The sequence below is a fragment of the Pongo abelii genome, chromosome 8 (assembly GCF_028885655.2).
Source record: "Pongo abelii isolate AG06213 chromosome 8, NHGRI_mPonAbe1-v2.0_pri, whole genome shotgun sequence".
Taxonomy (NCBI): domain Eukaryota; kingdom Metazoa; phylum Chordata; class Mammalia; order Primates; family Hominidae; genus Pongo; species Pongo abelii.
This window is the reverse complement of record NC_071993.2, coordinates 57093704-57108834: the sequence shown is the minus strand read 5'-3', so window position 1 is coordinate 57108834 and position 15131 is coordinate 57093704. Positions and strand designations below refer to the sequence as shown.

At 37.8% G+C, this 15131-nt stretch overlaps 1 long non-coding RNA gene across 1 annotated transcript; it reads left to right on the top strand.

Moving 5' to 3' along the window:
- Positions 1 to 412: 412 nt before the first annotated feature.
- On the top strand, positions 413 to 3505 carry LOC129048237 (uncharacterized). The gene is made up of 2 exons (XR_008510425.2): positions 413 to 1268; positions 3237 to 3505. It is a non-coding gene; the product is annotated as an uncharacterized LOC129048237 (long non-coding RNA).
- Positions 3506 to 15131: the final 11626 nt, after the last annotated feature.

Below are 15131 nucleotides of genomic sequence, written 5' to 3'. Positions count from 1 at the left end.
TTTGGGCCCCAGGGCCAGTCATCCCTACAAAATGACATATTTCTCCAAGAACAGAACAAGGAGTCACCATTTTCCAAAACCACAGACCATATCTTAATAGAACAACTTTTTAAAAAGTTTTTATTTTATTTTAAAGTTCCAGGATACATGTGCAGAATGTGCAGGTTCATTGCATAGGTATACATGGGCCATGGTGGTTTGTTGCACCTATCAACCCGTCGTCGAGGTTTTAAGCCCTGCATGCATTAGGTATTTGTCCTAATGCTCTCCCTCCCCTTGCCCCCGACCCCCCGACAGGCCCCGGTGTGTGATGTTCCCCTCCCTGTGTCTATGTCTTCTCACTGAATAGAACAACTTTTAAAAATGTGCAGCTGGAGCAGCCTTGAAGGGAATTGGTAAGCAGTGAGTGGAGAGTGATGTGTTTCAGGGAGGATTTGGACTGTCTGGCTTGCAGGTGACCCTCTTGTCCCACAGAGGCAGTCTGCCAGTAACTCATCAGGAAGCCCAGGTAGTCTTCCTCAGGCACTTCCATCATTCCTGGGATGGCAGGGATAAAAAGGGACTGGAAGAGATGGGGCAGAGAACAGCCCTCACTGACAGCACAGAGCCTCACCTCTCCACACAGTCTCTGTCTCCTCCTCTGCCCACACGGTGACTCCCAGCCTCTAAGATTCCTGCTTTCAGCAATGCCCCTGATAGCACACCAATTATCTGAGGAGTTCTCAAACACCAACTCTTCACTGCCCATTAGCACAATGAAGAAATTGAGGAAAATGTATATGTCCCTGAATGTTGCTAATGGTCTTAGGACAAGCTGCTACTTATTCTGCATTATGTACTTCTTAGTTAATTGGGGTTAGGATGTCATTTCTAATGAAATGATGTTAATAGTGTTTGTAAAATGAATGATGTGCAACCCCATGAAAAACTCTATGCTTTTTGAAGGAGTAAAGGAAGCAAGGAGGAGTGATAAAAATTTTTGATTGTTGAAGTGGCATGGGGGCAGGTTGAACTTGTCCAAGACTGCTTCCCTGCAGGCCAGCCTCCTTCAACACTTCATGAATGCTCTCCATCCCTGGGCGTAAGGTCATCAAGGCTGAGTTCCAGTAGAAGAGACATTCTAGAGGTCTCGAATGTCTTATACAAACACACTTAGAGACACCTGTTCTAGTAGTCCACCATTATGCCTCCACTCCTTAGGTCTTGAAGCGAAATCATATTCATTCATTCATTCTACAAGTATCTACTCAAGATATGATATTTGTCAGGTGAGTGATGAGCACAATGTTTGATAGGCAGAGACAAACAATAATCAAAAAACGAGTAATAAAGGGTAATGAAGGCCGGGCACGGTGGCTCATCCTTGTAATCCCAGCACTTTGGGAGGCAGAGCAGGTGGATCACCTGAGGTCAGGAATTGCGGATGAGTCTGGCCAACATGGTGAAACCCTGTCTTTACTAAACATACAAAAATGAGCTGGGTGAGGTGGCCTCTGCTGAGCTCTCTTTTGTGTTTTAATGTAAGGTTAAGGAACTCCTGGGCCTTTGGGGATTCTCAGCCAAACCAGGTCCCATCCATGGCTTTCTCCCCTCTCTGCACAGGTAGACAGATAACCTGCTGCTGCACACAGGACACACAGAGCTCACCCCTGCTCACTCAGGCTCACCTCCTAGGATGCCTCCTAGGCAGGCAGAAGTTGAGGCTAGCTTGCCACGCTCACATTCTGGGACCAGGGACCTGCACCTTCCCTTACTATGCTCAGCTGTCTCTTGGGCTGTCACCACTGCCCTCAGAAGAGCTCACACTGCTGGGGTGTCCAACTGTTTCTCAGGCTCTCGCCAAGAGATGGCAAGAGAGTTTCCGCTACTTACCTGCCCACTGCAAACAAAACTTTATTTCCTTTTTATTGAGGTAAAACAGATTTAACATAAACTACCATTTTAATCATTTGTGAGTACAGGGTTTATTGGTGTTAAGTTTATTCACATTGTTTTCTCACCATCACTGCCAATCCATCTGAAGAACTTTCTCATCCTCCCAATATCAGACTCTGACCCTATTAAACACCCAGCTCCCTGCTCCCCTTTTTCCAAGTCCCTTAATTTGAAGTGCAATGAGGAGACTATTTTTGAAATTAGAATGTTCACTTTTTGTTGACTTTCTCCATGAAAACCTTCCCTTGATTTAGTCAGAAGTCCCCACTCCCTGGTTTCTGGGACAGATTCCTCCCAGGCCTCAGGAGACTGTGCCCCATCTGCTGATGATGCCATAATGGGACCCCAACAGGAAAACCAGGATGTCTAATGTGCAAGGGCAGGGTTTTCAGGGGAGAGGAGGGAGATTCCCGAGAATTCTGGAAGCATGTCTGGAACTAGAGCCTTGTGTGGGAAGTGCGGCATTTTCCTATCAGCGAAGCACTGATAGAAAAAATGGGGAGACACTTTCTGAGGGGGCATCACAGGCAGGGGAGAGGAGAGGCAGACAGCACTGGCTGCACTTACACTCAGGCCACTGAGCAGCGGAAACAGTCCAGAGTGTGTGGTACCACTTTCCCATTGGGATGTTGTGCCTTTTCTTACCAATTTTGGAGCACTTTTGGAATATTATGGATAATATGAAGGATAATAATCCCTGCCCCAGTTCCGGGCTGCTCCCTGTGGCCAGAGAAGGTGGCCTTGAAGGTGTTGGGTAAGGAAGAAAATGGAAAACCATTCTCACTGGAATCTAAAGCCACTGAATTATTTTTATCTGAAGATTAATGAAGAGGACACTAACTTGGTACAGGTAGTTTAGCTGCAAATGACAAGAGAGGTTTCTAATCTTTGAGGGAGCAGGGTTTTCAAGTTAACATCAGAAAATCTTGTGCTCTACACTCTTCTTCCATTGACTTGTTTGATCTTGAGAGAATAACTCATTCTCTATGGGCCTCAGTTTTCTAAACTACAAAATAAAGGGAGCATATAATTTCTAAAGTCTTTCAGCTTTCAAATTCAGTGGGTTTTTTTTTTATATTTTATTATATGCGAGTTGCTGAGAGTATGTAAAGATGAGTCCAATGTTGTTTGTAGGCCCCAGGATCTCCTTACCATCTTCCAAGGGAGATGTATCAGATATACATAAATATGTAGACTTTTATTTTGGTGTGAGCATATCTTTAAATATGAATAAATAGTTACCAAGGGACACGACTGGCTTAGATTCATTCTGTTAATTTTTGGTTTTTTTGCCCTTTTAGGAAGCACTGAGAAGGTTTATGGTAAATGATAAGTGTGCTACTTCTTTAAAACAGAAATGTATAGCCACTCGCTCTCACCATGGTTATTGATTGGCCATTTGTTTGGAAAATGATGAGAAAGATTGCCTGTGAGTGGATGAGAAACAAGTGATAAGATCCTTTTAACATTTTAAAGAAAGGAACCCTGAAGAAGCATAGAAGAACTCTGAATGTTCAGTCACTTTCCTAAGGGGTATACTTTATTGGATTAAATAAGTTAATGACTCTCAGCTCCTGCTTCCATAAATACAAGCATCATAGAAAAAAATTTGTTTCATAAGTAATACCAGAAATATTTCTCTCATCTAGTGTGTCACCTAATTTTTTATTTTCAAATCTATTTTGATTTATATCTAATTAATCAAATAGCATTATTGTCATAAAAGCAACACAGACTCAAAAGACACTTAGGAAACAAATACATAAAGCGAAAAATAAAGATCACTATATCTCACCATCTAGTAATTCCTCAACTTTTTACTGCATTTTGTCTCAATATTATATTCTATGTATATATTTTTCTAAAATTGGCACTACTCAGTATATATAGTTTTGAATACTTTTTCACTTTAAACTTTATCATATACATTTTTCTTACAATATCAGCAAACATGTATAATTGTTGTATAACATTGTGTAATGTATATGTGTAGTACCATGTCTGTGCCAGTTCTCCTCTTTTTGGATAAATAAGTTGTTTCACATTTGGGGATTTTACCAATGCACTGGACAATAATCAATAAAGTTTCTGCCAAAAAACGAAAACAAAAACTATTTTTCTTGCAAAAGTGCAATCAAGACATTCAAAGAAGTTCAAAATCTCTTTCTGAGGACAGAAACCAAAATAAAGAGAGAAAGTGATCATCAGAATCTGAGTGTAGTAGTTTTGAGGAAATGACAAAATACGCGAGTCAGAATGACAATGAACAAATGAAGCTCCTTAAACAAAATGGTAACCTGTGGGAGGAGAAAGCAGTGGGCACACGCTGCTAAGGATGGGTCAAGATGATGGCTTTTGAAGAACTTCAGCATGTCCCAAATGACCATCCCTACCCCCTTCCTTCTAAATCAAATACCACTTGGGTTTAGGCCTGGCCTGGGAAAGTCTGTATTCTTCATTTAATCTCATGGCTTTACAATAAGCCCCTAATGCCTGAAGGTAAACTTGTATCTGTTCCTTAAAAGAGCCTAAGTTATATACACTGCTGACATAAAACTTGAGTATGTATTCTTGCCAAATATGAGGTTGTATCCTTTGGATGTTTCTGAAAGTAGAATATACTGGTCAAAGCATAAGAATATGCTTAAGGCTCTTGCAAAATGCTAAACTATCCTCCAGAAATAATTCACTAGTATGTAGTATGTACAACAGTGTATGAAGAGACAATTTTATCATCATTTTATATAATAATTTAAAACATATTTGCCAACTTGAAAGTCTAAAAATAGCCTCACTGTAATATTATTATAATATTTTTTTTTGCTTTCAACAGAGGCTAAGCCTTTTTAATGTTTACTGGCTATTTGCCTTTCTTTTGCTGTGAAATCTTACTTGCTACTTGTCCAGACTCAATTATCACTTATTCTTAACTAGTGATAGAATTATTTTCCTCTGACAGAATCAACCAGATCATATTTGAAACTTAAAGTGTTTGTTCTTGAGGATTGTCATATATATGATAGATTTATTTTCTCTCTTTGCTTTTATCTGAATAGTTTTGGGGATAGAGAAAAGCATGAATCAGTCTGTTATCATGGATTTGATCCCCAAGTGAACTAATTAGTGTCTTTATGTTCTGTGGACACTTAATGCACTTATTTTCAGGTCAGTTCATTATAACAGTACCAGGGGAGGGAGGGAGGATGATTTAATGCAAATTCTTCTTCACAGATAAAAGAGAAGAAGCAGAGCATTTCTAGCTGGTGTAAAGGTGAGGGTCCTAGAGCCCTGCTTGGTCTCCCCTTTGCTTTCCTCCATATTTGCCTCTATGGTGTCTCTGTGAAATCTTAAGTTTTCAAGAATCACAATATGAAAACCAGTATGAAGTTACACTATTTATAAAAGATGCTCTCTCTCTCTCTCTCTCTCTCTATATATATATATGTATATGTGAGGCTCCGAAATATAAAGAGAGGTAGTAATACCTGTTCAACACTCACTATATTATTACTGCTTTGATCAGAGAGAAAAATATATAAGAAAGTTCTTTGCAAAGTAAAAGAAAGACTCACATATACAAAGAATATTTCAGAAAAAAAACAGTAATATTCATAATGTTCTTTTCATTCTGGTGCAGTTTGGGTAAAAAGGAAAAGGCAATGAGAATCAACAACCATTACCTAAACTGCCTAATGTAAGTATGACATAGGGCCACTTTCCAATTTGACTATGTGCACTCATTCTGTGCTGTTTTACATCATAGGAAAGAGAATCAAGCATTCTTAAAAAAAAATTGCCATTTTTCTCCATCACTAAAATGCAAGCTTATTGGCTAAGTAATTTATTTACATTGATGGAATAGCTACATAGCTATGCTCAAAATGACTTCCAACCTTAAGAGATCGTGGATTTTGAATATGATGTGATAAGTGACTCTTTTTAAGAAGCAGGCAAGCCCTAGCAAAATAACAAAGTATTCTCCCTTCAACAACTCCCTATTCTCTGTTGTTTCTCTCTCCTTTCCTCAACTCCCTCCCCATTTCTGTGCCTTTTGGGTTTTTGAGCCTCTGCTATGGTGTACAGTCAGGTATGGTTTCAAGGGCAAGACCTGAAAATACAGTTCTTTCTTAACTTCTATATACACATCTAAGTCCTAACTTCCTCTCTTGAGAATATAGAAAATAGTACTTAGCTAGCTCAACTCAAAAACTGGATCAATTTGCTAATCAAAAAACATCATAAAAATTATTATGTCATCTCATCAAGGTATTATTCCTTTATTCATTTATGTAATAAATATTTATTGATTCTCTTTCATATTAGATAAGTCAAATAAAATGAGGTGAGAGAGACTGACAAAGAACAGTATGTGCCAGCCTCAGAAACAGAGATCAAAATTTGCTTTCAAATTAAAGTGGTTCTGGGTAGTGACTTCGGCTTCTAGTCATGATGGAGTAACCAAGGATTTACTGTCCTACCTTCAACCATTAAGAGCTAGATGGGCTGGGCGCGGTGGCTCATGCCTGTAACCTAGCACTTTGGGAGGCCGAGGTGGGCGGATCACGAGGTCAGGAGATCAAGACCATCCTGGCTAACACAGTGAAACCCTGTCTCTACTAAAAAAAAAAAAAAAAAAAAATTACAAAAATTAGCTGGGCGTGGTGGCGGGTGCCTGTAGTCTCAGTTACTCAGGAGGCTGAGGCAGGAGAATGGTGTGAACCCATGAAGTGGAGCTTGCAATGAGCCGAGATCACGCCAGGGCACTCCAGCCTGGGCGACAGAGCGAGACTCCGTCTCAAAAAAAAAAAAAAAAAAAAGAACTAGAAAAATATACAAAACAGGCATTTTTAGTCACTTGTCAATAGACATCACAGGACAGGGATCATGAGAGAGGAGACAAAATGAGGTGAGATCAGGCCTACAAGTGCCTTAGCTCACTGCCTGGAGAGAGTTTCCAGGTGACAGTACCTGTAGGGACAAGTTAAATTTACTAGGAAATCTCTTTGAGTTGAGGAGTCAGACTATAAAGTTTTAGGAGGGCAAGGTGGCTAAAAATAGAGAGTGCTATAAGGCAACAATTTGCTCAGATGAACAAAATTCGATCTTCAGAGGGTCCCCCGCATCTCCAGCTGAATACCGAACTGCATGTATACACGAGGAAACTATTGAGGCTGGAGAATCACCAGACAGGAGCAGCTGAAAAAATCACTGGAGTTCATACAGGGTGGGGAATAGTGATATCTATCCCCAGCCACAGTGGTGAGACTTCCTAACACATGAAGAGTGTACAGTCTTCAGTAGAGTGAGGTTAAATAAGGCTGTCTTATCCTTCCTAAAAAAGGTTACAAACAAGCCTCAAAAGGCTCAAAATTAGCTGCATCACATAACAAAACTCTAAATAATAAAAGGATTAAAAGAAAAATCCAGCACCCAAAGACATAAAATTTATGTCTGGCATCCACTCAGAAGTTAACAGAAGCAGAAAAATGTGACACAAAAGCAGGAGACATCCCAGTTAATGGAAATAGCACAGATTATAGAATTAAACAAATATTTAAAATATTTGTTTTATATTATAAATATATGACACATGTTCTAGGAGACAGAAGATGGCATAAACACGATGACGAAAAATGGAAGATATTTTTTAAAACTGCCAAACTGAACTCCTAGCGATGGAAAATATATCTTAGATTTTAAAATACGATGGATGAGAATAACATCAGATTAAACATCACAGTAAAAAAAAAATAGTGAACTTGAAGACCTAGTAATAGAAACTATCCAAGCGAAATGCACAGAGAAAAAAATATTTAAAGTAATTCATTGTGGCTGCAGCAAAAACAGTAAGAGGAAGTAGTGATGTAGGAGAAATGGAGAAGTAGACGCCAGCCCATAAAGGAACTACTAAGACCTACTCATGAGGTTATAGTTATGTGTTTAGCTAAAGACAATTTTCAAGAAGGATTTCCAGTCAGCATGAAGAGTAGTGAGGAAAGGTATATTTGGGTAAAGTGGTTTCTTTATAGCTCTTCAAAAATTACATTTTAAAACTTTTAAATTCTCACCAAAAGTTGAAATAATAAGTAAATCATGGGATATTCACACAATGAAATATAGTAACAAGAATCAAAACTCTATAGTTACATGCATATGAATGGACTTATCAATATAATGTTGAGCAAAAGAAGCCAGGTACAAAACAGAACAAACTATGTAATCTAATATTGAATAAAAGCAGAAAGGATACTTTCATGGTGTTGAAACTGAGAATAGAGATACCATTGGTGGTAATGTAATGAAGAGAGTACAAAGAAAATTTCTGAGGTTAACCTACACTCTTGTGATATATGACAGCACTGTATGTATATTACTCTGCAACTGCATGTTTTTAAGTATACCATTAAGAAGGCGACTATGAGTTAGCCTAATTATGCACACCTATGAGTAAGAGAAAAGGAGAGGAGCAAATATATAATTCAAAAATCAGAAAATGTTTAGACTGTCATGGCAGTGTTGACAGCAGTGGTAATATTTGTTTTGTTTTGTTTTATACCAATCAGAATATGTAAATTGCAGAAAGCTGAGCTGTAGAAATTGCATAAGGACTACCTCTCTCAGTCCCTAATGCCACAGGCCAGGCAGTTTCCTGAGGCATATTCTTTAGGGCTCTGGTGGGCTCTGTTTTCACTCACTCTGTTGATAGAATTCTCAGACCCCAGGACACAAAGAAGCTTCAAGGGAATGATAACTTCGGCAAGTGCTTCATCTCTTATTCCTTCTTTTCCCATTTTGCTTACAGTCAGGCATAACCTAAAGGTATGTGAACTTTCTTTTACAGAGCATTTACTGTGTGTCATAGAGCACAGTCCCTTGATATGAGACAAGAATAACTAACTTATTAATTAGCATTTAAAGGAAACTTTTGACAGTTATTTGAAACTTGATTGTAAATGCTATTGAATTATGGCTATTTCCCCTTTTCTTTCTAGCAACAAACTTCATAGTATATATATGTGTGTGTGTGTATGTATACATATATGTATATACACACATATGTATATAATGTATATATGTATATACACACATATGTATATAATGTATATATGTATATACACACATATGTATATAATGTATATATGTACACACACATATGTATATAATGTATATATGTACACACACATATGTATATAATGTATATATGCACACACATATGTATATAATGTATATATGTACACACACATATGTATATAATGTATATATGTACACACACATATGTATATAATGTATATATGTACACACACGTATATAATGTATATATGTACACACATATGTATATAATGTATATATGTACACACACATATGTATATAATGTATATATGTACACACATATGTATATAATGTATATATGTACACACATATAATGTATATATGTACACACATATGTATATAATGTATATATGTATATACACATATAATGTATATATGTATATATGTATATAATGTGTATATGTGTATATATGTATATAATGTGTATATGTATATATGTATATAATGTGTATATATGTATATAATGTGTATGCATGTATATATGTATATAATGTGTATATATGTATATAATGTGTATATATACATACATGTATATAATGTGTATACATATATGTATATAATGTGTATATGTGTATATATACGTAGATGTATATAATGTGTATGTGTATATATACGTATATGTATATAGTGTGTATGTGTGTATATATATGTATATAGTGTGTATATGTGTATATATACGTATATGTATATAGTGTGTATATGTGTGTATATAAGTATATGTATATAGTGTGTATATGTGTATATGTACGTATATGTATATAATGTATATAGTGTGTGTGTGTGTGTGTGTGTGTGTGTATGTGTGTGTGTGTGTGTGTATATATATATATATAAATGTTTGGGGTTAAATTGGAGCAATGTAGCAATTGCAGTTTCCCCACTGTTAGAAATGATACTTTTTTTTCCTTTATGTTTTGTATCCTCAGTAGATTATTCTCCCAGGATACACTGATAATTATTATAATCACCCAATATAAAGAATAACCAAAAACATAATGACACACACAAATAGTGGTTAATTATAAGTAAGAAGATGATGGTTAGGTACTTCATAAATGATATAGATAGGCAGATGATAAATTCGATAGACAGATAGATACATAGATAGATAGACATATAGATATACATAGATAGATATCTAGATAGATAATTCTCTATTTACCAAATAAATGGGAACAGGAAGCAACTCTGGTTGTTGTCCAGACAAGAATGGTTAATTTATTTTTATTTCACATAAATATTCCAAAAGTGGTGTTTTAATACATCTTGTGACCAAATACTTGTTTTCTTTAAATGGTGAGGCTTTACCCATAATGGTGATGCAAACATCACCAATAAAAGACAGATTCTGCTCACACAAGGTAAGTCAAACTCCACAAATGGATCAAAGTTATTAGAATTCTTTCAATGTCTATCTTCTTATATAGTTTAGATGGTGGATGGTGCAAACATTCAGCCAACTTGTTGCCATGAAAAAAATGTATATATTTGAATTTATGCCCATTAAAAATAATAATAAAGGTCACAATATTACTTTACCTTATATTTAACTTGCAAAGGATATACATGTTGGTGTCACATTAATACCATATCCTTCTCCAAGTGCCTATTGGCACAGAATGTATGGGCTATTGACGCTTTATTGAAAATCTGTGCTCTGAATTCCTTTTAGAAGCTTATTTCCCAGATGTTTATTGGAGGCATCTTCAAGACTTATAACCTCATTTTCTCCTATTGTTTGTTATATATATTGTCCAAGGCCCAGCCTCAGTTTCCCTTTTTCTCTTTCCTGTAAGAAACATTCCATAGATGAGAGTTGTTAACCCACAGATATCACTCACTCTACTAAATTCATAACCCCTCCAAATTTTAGAGCTAGCAAAAATCAAGAACTTAACAAAATGCTGATCTAAAGAAGCATTGGCTTCTCCATTACTTTGACTTCTTATCATATGTCTTAAATGAATGTGTTTAGATTTCATAGTCTCATCTGCTATCCCTAATAAGCTGTAATCTTCTTTATATCTGTGTTACAATAGGAGCATTCATGGTGTGTGTGTGTGTGTGTTTGTGTGTGCCCATTTGTCTGTGATCACCATGGGAAAAATAAAATTTATAAAAGAAAACATTTGAAAACTCTTCCAGAAACTTATAGTTAGTGGGAGCCTGCAAAAGTCTCCCCCAACACCCAAGAACTCTATTGGTTCTTACCCCTTTCAAGAGGGCTAAAAAGGGGAAGAGAATTACCATTCCTGATATACAGGTGTAAAAATATGGAAAATGTATTTACAAAGTTCGCATGGCCCAAAACTGCAAACTTGGCTAACAGTGTATGAACAAGGCTATACAATTGGTAAGAGAAAATAGTAAAGGGTACATTTAACTTGGTCTTAAAAATATGTAACTATTTATAGTATGTTTATGGCACCTCATTATTAGGCTTGATAATTCTAATTGCCTTTCTGGGCCCCCTTAGATACTTCCTATAGTTTATCATATAATTTCCGCTTTTAAATAGCCAAGGTGCTATGGGAAGCTTCTCTACAAATGCAGTTAAATATTTGCTTGCACCCCAAAAAACTATCCTGCAAAGAAAGATAGCCAACAGCTCCAGAATCCACAATTTTCTGGGTAAAAGCATATCATATATAGAAGAGAATAACAAGGAAAGTAGGAAACCTAGTCTCTTCTCTTGCAATTCTGACTTTTCAGACTAGGGTAATTTGGGAGAGAGTAAAACAACATGATACATCACTGAAACTCAGCTTGTCTCCCTTTCTCACAAATTAAAACCATAACAAGTCAAAAGGTTATTAAAACTTCAAAATATTCTAAGGTAGTGTGAAGTTAAAAAGGGTATTTTTCTTTGCCCCTGCTCCTGCTGGTACAGAGCCACCTTAAAGACTTCCTGCATGGGAATATTTGGCAATCTGAGCACAATTAGAGGGTGAGAATCTATTCTTGTCTCCAGGAAGAGAGATGTTAAACTTTCAGCTGTATTTCTGGAAATTGCACGGGCCTGGAATGACAGAACTGTATGCTGTAGGGGCTTTAAATGCCAAGCTGGTTTACACCTCAAGTCACTTGCCAAATTGTAAAGCTGTGCATGGCAAGACATGAAAGAGCTAAGCTGGAAATGTCTTGACACCTATACTCTAGAAAATCAGATGAACCGTGGTTGACTGGATCTTACCCACCTGCAGTTCTGCCTTAACCCAGGCCAGTTCATAGTCTGATTAAGGTGAGCAGATCCCCACCCTAACTGCCTAGCAAAGGAAAAGGAAAATCTTCTCCGATGTTAAATAAGTAATGACCAAGTATTTTACAATACTATTTTTTGTTGTTGTTGTTAATCAATGCTCAGATTCAGGAAGTTCTGCAAACCCCAACAAGAATAAGCCCAAAGAAAATCAAACCATCAAACCTAAATACCTCACACATAAACTGCTGAAAACTGAATAAAATCTAAAACACAGCCAGAGTAAAAGGATACATGATTTTCAGAGGAGTACAATAAAACTGACAGTTGATCTCTTAATGAAAATATTGGAATTCAGAAGACAAACAGCATCTTTAAAATGTTCACTTTCACTTCACTTTTATATGCTGTGTTAATTTTTAAGATTTTTGTATTCCTTATCTCCAAACCTTCCTTTCTATACTCAATTGTGTGCTACTAGGGCTGGGAGTCTAGAAAGTACGTTTCAGCTTTGCCAGCTAAGTTTCTGTTAGGTTCTTCCAGTAGGAAGCACTCAATGAAGAGTTCAAGGCCAAAGGACAAAGCCTGTTCCTTTCTTTTTGGCTGCTGCTATGGCCACCACACCGCAGCAACAGGTCTCCCTGTTAGTAATAGTTCATTTCAGCCTCCAGTTTCTCCATGCTCTTCCAGGATCAGCCTTATTATGCCCCCAAAAGAGGGGTGGCACACCCTCCTAAGAGGTCTGAGTGTCAGCTTTGCAGAGTCATTTCTCCAAGATTCTCAATGCTAAAACTCCCAATCTCTTCAATACATGTGCTACAAATGTACAGATCCACACATATGCAAGCACCCTGACTATTCACAAAAAGACTTTTGTAGCAATAATTTTTTCAAAATGACCATCTAGTCATAGTAAGGCACTTTGGTCACAATTTTGATAATTGGCATGCATTTTTAAACAAAAAAGTAAAAATGATCTATCTGCATACTTTTTTAGAATGTGTAGTCATGAATAAAACTGTAATATAAAAGTTAAGGAATGTAAAACTACCTGTTTAGGAAGCAAAATTCAATGCAAAAATCTCAATAAATGGCGGTGATCTCTGGCAAGCAAAACTATAAATAATATTTTTCACATATTTTTAGTTCGTAATGCTACAATCATGAAAACAATGCACATTTTAAACTATTTTAATAATGTTGTTAATGTAAAATCAATCAATATATGAGCAGCTTTAAAATAAATTAACACCCTATCTAGACACCTTCACTATTTTTAATTCCTTAGTTATCTTGCTTTGTTTCTCTATTAGTTTATTCTCATGCTCCTAATAAAGACATATCCAAGACTGGGTGCCAGATGAAAGAGGAAGCCCATTCTAGTTTTATAACTAGCAGATCACAGGAGAACTAACTTACTATTATGAGAATAGAATGGGGGAAACTGACCCATGACTCAATTATCTCCAACTGGTCCCTCCTACGACATGCAGGGATTATAGGAAATACAAAATGAGATTTGTGTGGGGACACAGCCAAACCATATCATTCTGCTCCTGGCCCCTCCCCAGATCTCATGTCCTCACAATTCAGAACACAATCATGCCCTTCCAACAGTCCCCCAAAGTCTTAACTCATTCTAGCATTAACTCAAAAGTACCTGTCCAAGGTCTAATCTGAGGCAAGGCAAGTCCCTTCCACCTATGAGCCTGTAAAATCAAAAGCAAATTAGTTACTTCTCAGATAGAGTGGGGGTACAGGCATTGGGAATATGCACCCATTCCAAATAATAGAAATTGGCTAAAACAAAGGGGCTACAGTCCCCATGCAAGTCCAAAATCCAATAGGGCAGTCATTAAACCTTAAAGCTCCAAAACGATCTCCTTTGACTCCATGTCTCACATCCAGATTATGCTGATGCAAAGAGGTGAGTTCCTATGGTCTTGGGCAGCTCTACCCCTGTGGCTTTGCAGGGCACAGCCCACCCCACCTCTTGGCTGCCTTTATGGTCTTGCATTGAGTGTCTGCAGCTTTTCCAGGTGCATGGTGCAAGCTGTCGGTGGATCTAACATTCTGGCATCTGGAGGATGGTGGCCCTCTTCTTACAGCTACATGAGGCAGTGCCCCATTGGGGACTCTGTATTGGGGCTCTGACCCCACCTTTCCATTCTACACTCAGATAACTGCTCTAAAAGACATTCTCCAAGAGGGCTCCACCCCAGAAGGCAACTTCTACCTGGAATCCAGCCATTTCCATACATCCTCTGAAATCCAGGCAGAGGTTCCCAAACCTCAGTTCTTGACTTATGAGCACCCACAGGTTCAACACTACATGGAAGCTGCCAAGGCTTAGGGCTTGCACCCTCTGGAGCCATGGCCTGAGCTGTACCTTGGCCCCCTTTAGCCACAGCTGGAGTGGCTGGAATGCAGGGCAGCAAGTCCCTAGGCTGCACACAGCAGGGGAATCCTGGGCCCTGCCCATGAAATAATTTTTCCCTCCTAGGCCTCTGGGCCAGTCAACGAGGAGGAGCTCCCAACAAGGTCTCTGACATGCCCTGAAGACATTTTCCCCGTTACCTTGGTGATTAACATTTGGTTCCTTGTTACTTATGCAAATTGCTGCAGCAGGCTCAAATTTCTCCCCAGAAAATGAGTTTTTCTTTTCTATTGCATTGTCAGACTGCAAATTTTCCAAACTTTTATGCTCTGCTTCCTCTTGAACACTTTGCTGCTTAGTAATTTCTTCCACCAGATACCCTAAATCATGTCTCTCATGTTCAAAGTTTCATGGTCTCTAGGGCAGGGGCAAAATGATGACAGTCTCTTTGCTAAAGCATAACAAGGGTCACCTCTGCTCAAGTTCCTCATCTCCACCTGAGACCACCTC